Genomic DNA, 13,664 nt, shown 5'->3' on the forward strand with positions numbered 1-13,664 from the left:
ACACACTTCCAAACACAGTAGGAACATTCAAATAAACAAAATGAAAGTGATTTTGTTAGCTTGTGGCCACTTCTCTTCAAGAGTCTCAGGAGAATTACCATTGAACTTCAGTTGTGATAGGATGATTGTTTTTATTGCTTTAGCTATGTACCAATGGAAAGATTGGCAATGGAAACAATCCCACAGATTAGTAATTCTGAAACAAAACAATGTTTGGATTGTGTAAGACTAATTTTACTCTCTGTGTGGAACAAGCTGACACAGTGGCACAGTGTTTAGTTCTGAATCTGGGTTCTGCCTCATTAACATATGGCTGGTAAAATACAGGCATTAATCATTGCTTTGATTGGCAGATTGCCCATTTGAGAGTAGGAAATGATATGTTGTTGCGAGAGTGGGAAAGACTGAAGAAGTGCATTTGCTGTCAAGCTGGCCATATATTTAAAAGCAAGGTTTTGATCTGTGCATTCAGACCACTCTGCTTTGTTCTCTTCCAGTCCCTGCTCAATTCTGATTCTCCCTTTGGGATATTTCATTATGTTATACTTGCTGATTGAGCACCGGCTGCTGTCACGGCACCAACCAAAGTTAAGAACAGTGGAGAACAAGTTGAGGTCAAGAATAACTGTTGTACTAGAAGAAGCAACTTCTGCTCTTAATTACATTTTTTTACAAAACTACGTTTTCAAATGCTGCACAACAAATATGGAAAAAGCATATATTTCATAAAGCCCAGCTCAGGAACCAAGGGCATTGTCGCTAAGTTTGCAGATGACATTTGATAGGAGGAGGGACAAGTAGTGTTGAGGAAACGGGTAGGTTACAGAAGGACTTGGATAGAGTAGGCAAATGTACAAAGAAGTGGCAAATGAAATGTATTGTGAGAAATTGTGAAGTAATATAATTTCTTAGGAAGAATAGTTGCAAACTATTTTCTAAAGCGGGAAAAGCTTCACAAATCTGAAGGACAAATGGAATTGGGAATCCTAGTTCAGCATTCTCTTAAGGTTAATGTACATTCAGTTGGCAATTTCCACAAGCCTTTGACAGTCCTCGTATTCCTTTATGGATGGCAAATTATGAGGGACTACTCTCCAAACACACTGGGTAAATAAAATTTCCAAATGTGAGTTCTTGTCCCCATCCTCCTCTTGTATAGGTTCTATGGCTTCTGTTCAGCCAACAGTATTCTAGTTGTGAATTTATATGTGAGAGTAACAACTTTCTGCAAAATCATTGAAGTAAACAAAAACTGCTTCAGTATCTGTCCCACAACAAATGTCCTTAATATTTGGAACAACTACAGAAAGCAGAAACACTTGTAGTATCATAGCAACCAACCTAATCGTAGTTGATAATGCCTTTACATTGTTCGCTGTGAAGAGAGATATGTTTAAAGTGTGTTCAGCTGTGCAAGACTGAGAGGGTGTTGGCTGGTGGATCGAGATCCAAGACGGCATCAGAGGTATCAAACCATCATTGCACACTGATTAACTTTAATAATCTAACTGCGTTGCATGCTTCAATTGGAAGTTGACTGAGAGCACTTGAAAACCTGTACATCACAGCATGCCATTCATAAAAGAAGTTATTGTGAGATTCTCTACTCAAATGGAATTGTCTATATTTCATTCACTGTATTGAGCCAAATTTCTCACCAATGAACTTCATTTCCACTACTGTCCTTTTACCTCTTGTCAACAGCATTTCTTTCTTGACAACTACAGCTAAAGGGGAAGCTCTCTGCGTCCCTTGGCCTTTTCCTAATGGAGAGGCTCTACTTTGAACATGCTCTGTAATTGTCAAGGTTCAAAGAAATTGTTAGATTTAAAAAAGAGAAATGACAAAGATGAAGGGGTTATGAATAGGTTGACAGACCAAACTAAACAGAAAAGAAAAATACAAACAAAAGCTGCAAAAGATAATATGACATAATATATCCAGCATATCCCAGAATTTTGCCAATGATCTAGACAAAATGGAATTGTCAATATTGCGGGTAAACCCTTCTCTTAATTAGCATAGCCAAAGATTAGTAACAATTTGAGATATGTTAGTTAAGCTGCCTCATTAGGGGAAAAGAAATACTGGCATATAGATGTCGATGCTAGCACGTAAGGAAGTCACCAGCTCATTGTGTCCTCACCCGAGCAGGTAGCGGCTGAACATTCTGCCATGATAAATAGAGAAATTCAAATTCAATCAAAATATGGAATTAAGAGTCCACTAGAATTAAAAGATTACAGTCAATTATCAGAAAATCGCATCAGTCTTTTTAGGGTAGAAAACTGCTGTTGTTACCTGGTCAAGCCTATGTGTGACTTCAGACCCATAGTAAAGTGGTTGACTTTTGACAATTAGGCATTGTCAATAAATACTGACCAAGCCAGCAACAGTGCATTCCCACTTAACAGCTTTCGGTTCATAGCGTTGTTGGGTTCTGGTTTGTCAAATTCATATCCAAGTACGTTTTAAACATAATGAAGGCTTCTATCTCTTTGATCCTTTCAGATAATGAATTCTCAACTCCCATCACAATCTGGGTGCCAAGAATTCTCTTTAAATCCCCTAAATCTCCATCAATTACTCTAAATCTATACCCCTCTTTATATGATCTTTCAACTATTTAGAATAAGATCTTCCTATTTACCCTATCCACCATCAATGCACATTCTTCAATTGGGCCACTCCTCAGTGTGCTCTGTTCCAAATAAAACAACTTCAACTGTCATAAAGCACTGAGGACCCTGTTAATCTGAAAAATAGAAATTGCTGAGAAACTCAACAAGGCTGGTAACATTTATGTAGAGAAAGCAAAGTTAATGTTTTGAGTCCAGTCCTTCTTCAGAATCAGGTTTTTCCAGCAACTACTTACATCCATCCTTTAGGAGCATATCACTGCATTAAGATAAACAAATTGGAAGCCGGATGAACACAGCAGGCGAAGCAGCATCTCAGGAGCACAAAAGCTGTCGTTTCGGGCCTAGACCCTATCTCTGATCACCGCATTAAGGCTTTGATTTGTTTGGAAAATCTTTCTGAAATACTTCTGTGGGTGTAGATGTGGCCATCAATTCAACAGCTCCTTATCAGAAAAATCACATGAGGAGCCATTTTCTCTGCACCTGTTCATTAAGTGGTTTATGGATTTTGTAGGCTTCTGTCTGAATCAAATGACTTCCAGTCAACAAATATAGAAGTAAAATTTGAGCGCTGAATTACTCTTCTAATGTGGTCCATTTTGTTTGAGGATTTTTTTTAGCACTTCAGCTGCTGATCATGAAGTGTTAAGTCTGTGTTGTTCTTTGTAACCAACTGCTAGGCCAGTCTTAATGGCTTGCATTTCTAAATTGATACACTGAAATCTAGAAACCAGAGCAACAAACAACGATTACACACTACGCCCTAATTTGAATGAAAGAATTTTGTAGACGTTCTGATAATAAGTCTTTGATCTTGCTTACAATCAATATGGCACAAAATCTGAGCATTTTACTTTCTCAAGTGAGCAAAGCTGGCCTCTCATTAAGGAATTTTCTGCTGGTCAGCTAATTGTGGTTTCTGAAATTGTAAAGATCTGTACTGCATATAGATTGGGAAAATCAAATTAGTCATAATATTGTAGAGGACGGATTCCTAGAATGTATATGGGATGGTTTTCTGGACCAATGCATTGAGGAACCTTGAGGGCAGGACATCTTAGACTGGGTATTGTGCACTGAGAAAGGAATAATTGGTAACATATCTTTGAGAGATTCCTTGGGAATGAGCAACCATAACATAATAGAATTCTCCGGAAAGCTGAAACTAGGGTTCTGAATCTTAATGCTCATGTACATCCTTGCGTGGGTGACAAGCCTGATCTGAGGACTGCAGCTCCAACTATGTCTTGCGCAGGAGTCTCCGGGAGGCGGAAGGTGGTCCTTGGCCTCAAAATTGCTGGCCTTCCTTCTCCAGTTCCTTTTTTATACTTCCAGTTACTGACGTCTTTTTTTTCAAAGAAATGTGTCCCTTCATACGGGAATTTCTTCTAAGGCAGTTTCTTCTGAATGAGAATCTCCCACAAATTGACATTAATACTGTATTTTTTGAGCAAAGCATTATGGGGGTCTTTCAAATGCTTCTTTTGTCCTCCTTTCAAATATCAATCTCTAAGAAGATTTGCTATAGCAGTCATGGCTTAGGTATCCTAAGCATATGGCTGGGCCAGCAGTTTCAGATGATTGTGGCCTCAAAACTATTGCTGTTAGTTACCCAAGTCCTAATAATTATAACTGACTAACTGTAGTTGCACTTATTGCTATTATGCAGCAAACCTTCTTGTTATCTCAGAGTGAATTCCCTTCTATAGTTACTCTGCTGTGGTGTACTCTCAGCTATTGATCACCTGACAGGAAAGTATCACAGCTTAACCTTACCTTTCCCACAGTTCAGTATATTGATGAGCCTTGAACTCTGTTGCTCTCTGGCCATTGTTGATGAGCTTCTCTTCGGATTTAATCTCTACCTCTAGCTTGGTCTGTGGTTATTCTGTTTCATGGCTTCACTTTTAGCTCTCACTTGCCTCTGGTTCTGTGGGTCTGGTCACTGTTGCCACCATGAAATAAAATCAGGCCAAAAGGCCTATAGTAGGTTTCTGAAAACAAATACTTACATTGGCTATCTTACTTGGAGCCCTGAAGACCTGTGTTCCAGTTCCATGAGGTTAGATGTTCCTATGCTATAGCTCCTTTCATACTTGCACTGTAGCTATCTTTACAATAAAAACATAATTCCCTTTTCATGACAATCCATGCTGGTTTTCCTTCCTCAGAAACTCATCTGTTGTTTCTTGCAGGATGGCCTTAATGAGCACAAGTGAACTTCAAGAGTTGTTATCCTCACAGGAACCTGGGACCTTTGCTGGACTGCACTGACACTCAACAACATGTTAAAAACACTGAGCTGGGCCCCACTATTGTCTAATAAAGCAGCAGCATAAAGTTTGAATGCCATCTGCTTCATTGCATGACAGGCTAAGTCCTGTGACCTCTATGTCTATATTAAATATGTTTATTTTGATTTTATTGCAAATGAACATGTGTAGCTGTGGGGTAGAAGTTCTGTTGATTTAAAGCATACTGTTAAAGATAATATATACAGAATGGATTGTAAGTTCCTTGCAAATGGTTTTCTGATCAGTGCTCACGTGGTCCAGAAACAGAGGTAAATGTTGACCTGTGCTACACCCAATTTCCCACTAATGGTGCATGGGTATTGCACAGTAATGGGCTAGAATTTTCTGAACTCTTTGCTACAATGAAGAGCCAGCATGTACTGGGAGCTTATTATCATCAGCCATCATTCACTAATGAGTATGATTGTCCACCATGGAGATTCCACATCACTGGTGATGGATTCTGTGGGGCCTTGCGTGGCCAATGGACCTGATCCTAGAACTGTCTCTCTGACCATACACTTAGCAAGTATTTCTGTGAAATAGAATTGGTCTTATTCCTTGAAATTGCTGGCATTCCTTTTTCCAGTTCCTTTTGCATACTTGCCCTTGCTGACAGCATTCACAAAGTATTGCGTCCTTTCATAAAGGAGTTACTTCCAAAATCGGTCTCTTCTGAATGAAGATCTGCAGTGTATTGACTGCTATGTTGCATTTCTTGAGGAAAGTCTTTAAGGATTCTTTGAAACGCTTTCTTTGTCCTCCGGTCTCTATATTAGGGTCCTTCAGGTAAGATAATGAGTAAAATACTTATGTTAAACTCCTCAATAGAGATTGCCTCTACAGATCACAAAGAGTCAAAAACATATTCAATACTAATTTTCCAAAGACCTATTAATTTTCCAAACCTGAGGAGAATGTGCTCTGGAAAATTTGTCAAATGTCCAGGATACCTGAAAATGTGAAGTCAGATTCTTGGGGAGGGAGTTGGTGTATAGGGCAAGGGTAGTGGTACAAGTGCTAAGAAGTAAAAGTGTTAACAATGGGAGAAAGGGCTTGGAGGGGGAAGGCGCTATATAAGGTAATTGTTCTATATGGTTTCATGTTGGGGATTGCTTTAGGATACACCCAATCTGGTTATGCCATAAGGAATTGGATGGTGAAAAGAAGAATGTCTTTGGATTTTGTTGAGTAAAATGCTTACATCCATATGTGTCCCAATAATTTTTGGAGTTCCATATAACATGCTGTAATTTGTGCCTGACTGCTATCGTGTAATTAAGAAAGTGTTCCTTTTAACTGGGCTCACGGGGTGGTATACTTGCAAGTACTGAAAGCTACATATACCCATTTAGGTTCTTTGCTAACAGAACATGTATACATATTGTGCCTGTTTCAGCACAGGGGTCAGTTATTTTCTCATCTATTTCCCAGGGCAATGCCTTGACCATCAGATTCAGTCCCCCTGTTTAAAATGTAATCAAATCTTATCAGTCATAATTCACTAGCGCATTGTCTATAGAACAGCCTCTACTAATCAGAATCAACTTGCTCACAAATATACATTCTCCTCTTAAATAGTTAAAACATTATTTTCCCTTTCCTCATTTGGTATTTCTTGTGAATTTGCCTGATGAGTGCAAAGACAAAAAGCTTTGACATTTTTTTTCCAGTAATACTAAAGTTCTGTTCGACCAAACAATTCCATTATGTACTGTTAAGAGGAGCAATTTTTCCACGCAGCAGGTGGTGCACGTTTGGAATGAGCTGCCAGAGGATGTGGAGGCGACCACAACATTTAAAAGGTATCTGGATGGGTAGATGAATGGGAAGGGTTTAGCGAGATAGTAGGAGCTGCCAATGCTGGAGTCTGAAGAAGGGTCCAGACCCAAAACGTTAACTTTCCTGCTCCTGTGATGCTGCTTGGCCGGCTGTGTTCATTCAGCTCCACTCAGGGTTTAGAGAGATGTGGGCCAAATGCTAGCAAATGGAACTAGATCAGTTTAAGAGATCTGGTCAGTGTGGAAAAGTCGGACCGAAAGATGTCTTTCTTTGCTGTATAACTCTATGACTCTGTGAAAAGACTTCCTTCTCAGTAAGACGTATTAGCTGTTTTCCTCTACATTTACAGACCAAGTAGGCCCATTTACCTCAGCAAGGAAAGAGGATAGTGACAGCAATCTACTGCAACCACAAGCTGTTAGTAGTTGGCAACGCTGCACATACAATAATTCCCAAAGATATCAACAGACAGCAATGAAGGAGAGCTGTTCGTTCAAAATGTATCAGATGATTTGGTGGAAATAGTGGAAAACTACAACATTGAAAGCAAATTATCTCCAGAGAGTATATTTTAGATCTTGCAGTAGATGACTGCCATTGTCAATATGCTGAATATCACCATTTTAAATTTGATGATCTTGCCTTGAGTGTTGCAGAGGTTTAATGTTGGCATTAAATAATATTGAAGTAGAAATGCTGCTGGCACAATATGAGTCCTGGCCATAATTCAGATAATCCAATCCATGTCCCAAATGTATCCACTCAATATATCTGAGATAAATACAGCTGTTTGCAGACAGGTTACAGATTCTCTTTGCTGTAAGACTGTGATGGGCCAAAAATATAATTCAACATAGATTTGAACAGAAGTAATCATTTCAAAGTTCAATATTCTACAACAGATTTAACTATCGTAAGAATAGATTCAAACATGACTGTTCAAATATAGAAGTTTTCTTATGAGCTGTAGGATGTTATTGGACTGACAAACAATACTACTGGCTGAATTTGACCAGAAATAGGCTAAGTGTCAATTTTGTATCAGTGATAATGGGAACTGCAGATGCTAGAAAATCCAAGATAACAAAGTGTGAAACTGGATGAACACAGCAGGCCAAGCAACATTTCAGGACCTCTCTCTGATGAAGTGTCTAGGCCCGAAATGTCAGCTTTTGTGCTCCTGAGATGCTGCTTGGCCTGCTGTGTTCATCTAGCTTCACACTTTATTATCTAAGTGTCAATTTTGCTGGGTTTCTTGAAAGATTTCCTAAATAGCTGCATAGAGGCCAGTATCTCATCACCAAGTTACCCGTTATTTACTTGTCACAGTACACTGGCTATGGCCAGCCAGCTTGGAGTCAGTCCCTTGAACTGAGGAGATCGTAGGTCTTCTGTCAATGTTATGCAGGGCTTTCCTGAGAAAGGGTCACCGAACCCGAAACACTAACTCTGATTTTACCTTCACAGATGCTGGCAGACCTGCCGGGCTTTTCCAGCAACTTTGTTTTTTTTTCCTTCCTGATTGGCTCTGGTTAACAACCCTGATCAAGGATTTCATAGTCAACAAGGTGCACCTGGTTCCAAACATTACAGTTCTCCTCTGAGACCAGGCAATATTTTTCACTCTATCATCCTGAACTTGCCTTATTTGCTGAAAATCACATCCTTTTGATTCACTGCTTATAGGATTCTCCTACTGCTGAGACTTCCTGGAATCCTTGGGATGGTGTCATATTTAAAATGGAGTTGTGCCCCAGGTGGAGTACTGTTAGTTTGGAGCTCTCTGCACAGTTCATGTCATTTGGCCCAGGCCTATTCAACAAAAGGAAATTGCTACCCCACTTGACAGGCAAGATCCTGGAGCTTCAGGTGGATGGGGTGTTATAAAGGACAGTTGTCCTCTTTCCCCAGCACTGACACCAGACCCTGCCACCTAGTCCAAATTTACCTCAAAAGTCAGTACTTATGTCCAGGACCTGGAGGAATACCTAACAATGCAGGAAGAAAACCGATGGCCTACTTCAATCTGGGAGGATAAGTGCTATCATTTTCCATCTGCTATTTCACACTCACTGTACCTTTGTTACAAAGCACACCTCCCATCCAGGCTAATGGTCTATGACACTGATTATTATATGCAACGTCTTTCCTCCCTCACTCACTCACACCCAGCCTAGTGCACCAGGCTACAAACCCTGTGTTGTCAACTCATTCACTCAGAATACCTCACTACCTTTCCCCCATCTGCACTAGTACTAGTAAATGTGCCAGTCATTCTCATCAGACTTTAATCCTCTTTTGCCTCAGCCCAGGAGAAAATGGCAAAGTGGGTCAGTATGGGTGATGTAGTACCCAAAATTCCAGCTCCTGAAACTCTGAGAACAGTGACTGGCCCTTGGCCTTGGAACATTGTTACTGTTCCTCTGGTGTCCTGGCAACCAAGTAAATATCATTGCTGTTCTGCTCTCTCAGTACTAGCCTACTGAATATATTCTTAACATGACAGAACTTCTAGAGTTAATGGGAACTACAGATGCTGAAGAATCTGAGATAACAAAGCGTGGAGGTGGATGAACACAGCAGGCCAAGCAGCATCCTAGGAGCACAAAAGCTGATATTTCGGGCCTAGATCCTTCATCAGAAAAGGCCCTTTTCACCCCCATGTGCACAGCCGCCACACACACACTGCCTCAACACACACACTACTGCCACACACGCGCATCGTGTGCGCACACTCACACACACACACACACTCTCTACCAACACACACACTACCAATACACACATACACACACACAAACGCCGCAAACAACAAGTTTCCTTCTTGGTAGTGCACCCTATCAACCTAATCAGCTTTAAACATCCTCATGTTGCCATCAAAATGCTTTATATAACTGTTCATGTCCTCAATTTAACCCCTGAGCCCCTGGCATATCGATGCATCCTGACAGAAATAGTAATACACTGTCCCTCATTAAAGATGGAGTCGTGCTGACTTTTGAATACCCACTCCCTCATCTCCAATGCTCATTGCCCTCCCATGCTCGGTTGTTTACCTCCTTATGTGCTGATCAACCCCCATCACTCTGGCCTTTTTCATAATTGTTATCCTTTCGGCTTCCCACAATGCATCCTCCAATTCTGACAATTGAGTTCCCCAGTTTGCCGACCACAGTATTGGCCCTGACAAACCCCTCTCTGACTTTGAGGAGAAACGCCTCCAGGGCTGACTGTGAGACATCCCTTGACTGAGTGGATTGAGAGCTAGACATCTGACTGAAATGTGTGCAGCTCCCTAATTGACTGATTGCACTGGACTCACAGGGCTCACTGTGGCCCATTCCTGAACTGTAGAGGGTATGGACTCCTGACCACTCCATTGATTTGGAACATAGGTCACTAACTGACCTTATCCAGTCCCTGGACTGATATCACAAGCTTCCCTTGACTTACGGTGCCAGAATACCTTGACTGAAGTGTATTTCACTTGACTTGAGGATTGCTCCTTTTACACTTTGAAGCACATCAATTTGGTTGTTGTGTTACGTTTGCCAAGCACACTGCTAGCACATGGTGTAGGTGTGAGATAAATGTCACATGGTGCCATAGAGGAACATGTTCACTCCCTGAACTGGTGACTGTTGACAACTATGAAACTCTGCCTGGCTCTTTGACTGCACCAAAAGCCAATTTAAGACAGAGGTACTGTCAGCATATAAGGTCTAGCCAAAAAGCCAAAAAGGGAAAGGTATGGCAAAGCAACACAGGGATACAGTGAGCGTCAAAACAAGCAAGAAGTGAGCGAGAGCTTACAGAACACATGACAATCTCTGAGAAGCAGCCTAGGTCAATTGATGCCTATCCTCTACGCAGCAGCATTACGATGAAAGACACAAGTGTGTGACATGAAGTATAGAATGATGTACAAAAGCTTTGTCCTGTGGATTAGAGGTGTGTCACAAAGTGAGGCTGGTACATGTTGGATGCCAATGTCAGTGGACAGGGCAGAATGCAATCAAAGCCCCTGGAGTGTGCAATGAGATGTAGATGATGTCCAGGTTGGAGGGCCAAACTGTGAGCTGGATTCGCTAAGTTAACCACTTTGACTTTCATGTTGGGAATTGCTGTTATCTAGCTGGTGGGCGAACGAGAAACTGCGTATAAGTGAGTCGAGACAATGAAATTTTAATACATTTAATGCATGCAAAAAGGCCTCCCATTTCTCAGTAGTGAGAATGCTATTTCACTTTCCAACACTCTTTTGGAAAGTGGGGTTCTATGCTTTTGAGAATCTCCTCACTACTAATCTCATGCAAATTTCCACACTTTCTTGCTTATGTCAACATTGTTCAGTGTCTAGGAAGACTCTGATCTATATTATGAAATTATTTTAACAGATTTAAGAACATTAATCACAAATTAATTTGGGGAGTGTCTCAAGTTTTTTTTTGTTTTTTTTTGGTTTCTATTTCTTTCAATCTCCTCCTGAGAGTGTTGTTCTGTATTGCAATATACTTTCATGACAAATGGCATCTCTCTGTTAATGCAATTATTCAATTGTTGTGGAGTTTAGAACATGAATGATAATTGGGATTTTATGGCTCAAGACATCACAGCTAAATCCATAGCTTCAACAGCCACATACGTGAATTTCCCAGCAGAGGTCACGAGACAATGATCAGGAAAAGAACATAAGCCGATTTTGTTATCCTCTTCTCCTACCCTCTCCTCCTCAGAGACATTGAACTCAATCATCTGTCTACTTTAGCCATCTCACCTAAATCACAATGGAGCAGTGAGTAGTGCTGAAATCTTCCTGATCTATAGAGGCCAATAGCTTACCAGATGGAGAATACATCAATTAAGCTATTTGAGGAGTTATTTATTTTTTTCCGGCCTTAAGTTATGAATTAAAACCTCATTTAAAAAAAACACAAAGGGAGCAGTTTTGTTAATCTGCATTATTTTTGTTTGTGTTGAATTATTATGTTGGTCAAATTCCTTTGTTAGTCGTAAAATAATCTCATTAAAATAGAAGTAGTTGATTAAAATTACAGACAGAACTGTACTTACATTGTGGTGTAGTGCAAATAGTGGCTTATTGAGGCTGTGCAACATATTATGTTAACAGCTGTATATTTAAACATTGGTCTGCTGCTATCACCAGCCCCCGTAATTCTGCATCGTAGGAGCACAAAAGCCGACATTTTGAGCCTAGACCTTTCCGAAACGTCAGCTTTTGTGCTCCTGAGATGCTGCTTGGCCTGCTGTGTTCATCCAGCTCCACACTTTGTTATCTTGGATTCTCCAGCATCTGCAGTTCCCATTATCTCTGACCCCCGTTATTCTGCTGTCAGACACAATAACCACAGCCTTAAATGGTGCTGGTACCTAAAATGGTATTTCTATTCACCAGAAGTCAAATGAAACAAAGAACAGCATCAATTATCCACTCCATACCACCAGCTTACTTTCAAGGCGACTTTATATATTACCAGCTAGCAAGGGTAAAAAATGCTCTGCACAAATGGAACTTCCTTGTTCTACTTGTTTCAAAGTAGGACATTTTTAGGAGAATATTCAGCTAGTTCTTTTCGATGTTTGTTAACTTAGTGATCATGTTGCGGTGTTAGCCACATTTCAGAACTATACAGCAAGAAACTGAGACCAACAACTTGTTATTGCAGGAAATTCTAGTTATCTTTTCTACAAAAATTCAAATATTTGGTTTCTAAAAACAAAAGCTGTTGAAGATTTGTTTAAATTATTTTTTAATAATGGAACTAATCAATATTAGACACAAAAACACAACATTTTATGATGTCTAAAACAATTCCCCCTTCCTGCTATCTGAAACACAGATTGGTAAAAACATGTTTTTCTCAAACTTGAAAGAAGATATCAGAGGTAACAATATAGATATATCATAAAAAGAGACAGAGCAAAGATAGTTCTGCAAAATTGCTCTAAATCACATTTTTAAAGTAGGACTTTGTGGTAGCTGTACTTTCTGACCCATTTTCAAAAACCTTAAAATGTTAAAAACATTGTGTTTGCCTCAGTCTGATTTCTCTTTGTAGATCATGCCCATTGCTTATGGATTTTAGACATGTTTGCATTAGTAGATAAGTTTGAGATAAATAGAAAGTTGTTTACAAGATTGATGGAAGCTTAAATGTCAAAAGAAGTTCTAGCAAACAAGCAGTTGAAGGACTGAAGCAAATAAGATGCATTTTAAGCTGTTTATACTGGTCTCCTAATTTATGCATGTACTGATTTAAATTGCTGACAAAAGCAATCTTTGCGATACTGATTGGACATATGAGGCAAAATGAAAGTTCTACTCAAAGAACGCTATTGTTTGTGCGGGCACTGTGTGCAGCTGTGCCCAGGATACGTTGCTGGGATGCAGAAAATTCAGCCTGTGGTGCTTATTGCAATGTGGGTGACATTTAAAAGCACCTATATAAGCAACAACCAACTATCCCAGAGTGATCATTGAACCAGTTTTGAACAGTTTGTTTTTGTCACAGACCCCACTAGATGTGAAGCTAATACAGCTGTTTTGTTTTTAAATATTTGTATTTTCCCCATTCCATGTTAAGCATGAGTTTGTCTCTTATCTTCTAAACTACCTCTGTTGGTGGTTATCTGAGCAATTTTTTTTTCCTCTGGCTATTTACTATGCTTATATTTAATAGCCACCATTTGTTAGCACAAAATGAGAGCTTACAAGCTAATAATAAAAATAGATTTTAATTTCCTGGATTACTGTCAGGATATCTTGTACTAATAGAAAAGTCAGGTAACCATGAGAAACTAATGGATGAATGACTGCCTTAAGTCTGTTAAGAGAACTATTTGTGACGTGCTGAACAGACAGAGGTTACAGGAACTTTTTCTGTTTAAATTAGATTTTGTCCATTATCCAGTGATAGAAGGCTGC

Source organism: Stegostoma tigrinum, chromosome 10 (genome assembly GCF_030684315.1).
Source record: "Stegostoma tigrinum isolate sSteTig4 chromosome 10, sSteTig4.hap1, whole genome shotgun sequence".
NCBI classification, from domain to species: Eukaryota; Metazoa; Chordata; class Chondrichthyes; order Orectolobiformes; family Stegostomatidae; genus Stegostoma; species Stegostoma tigrinum.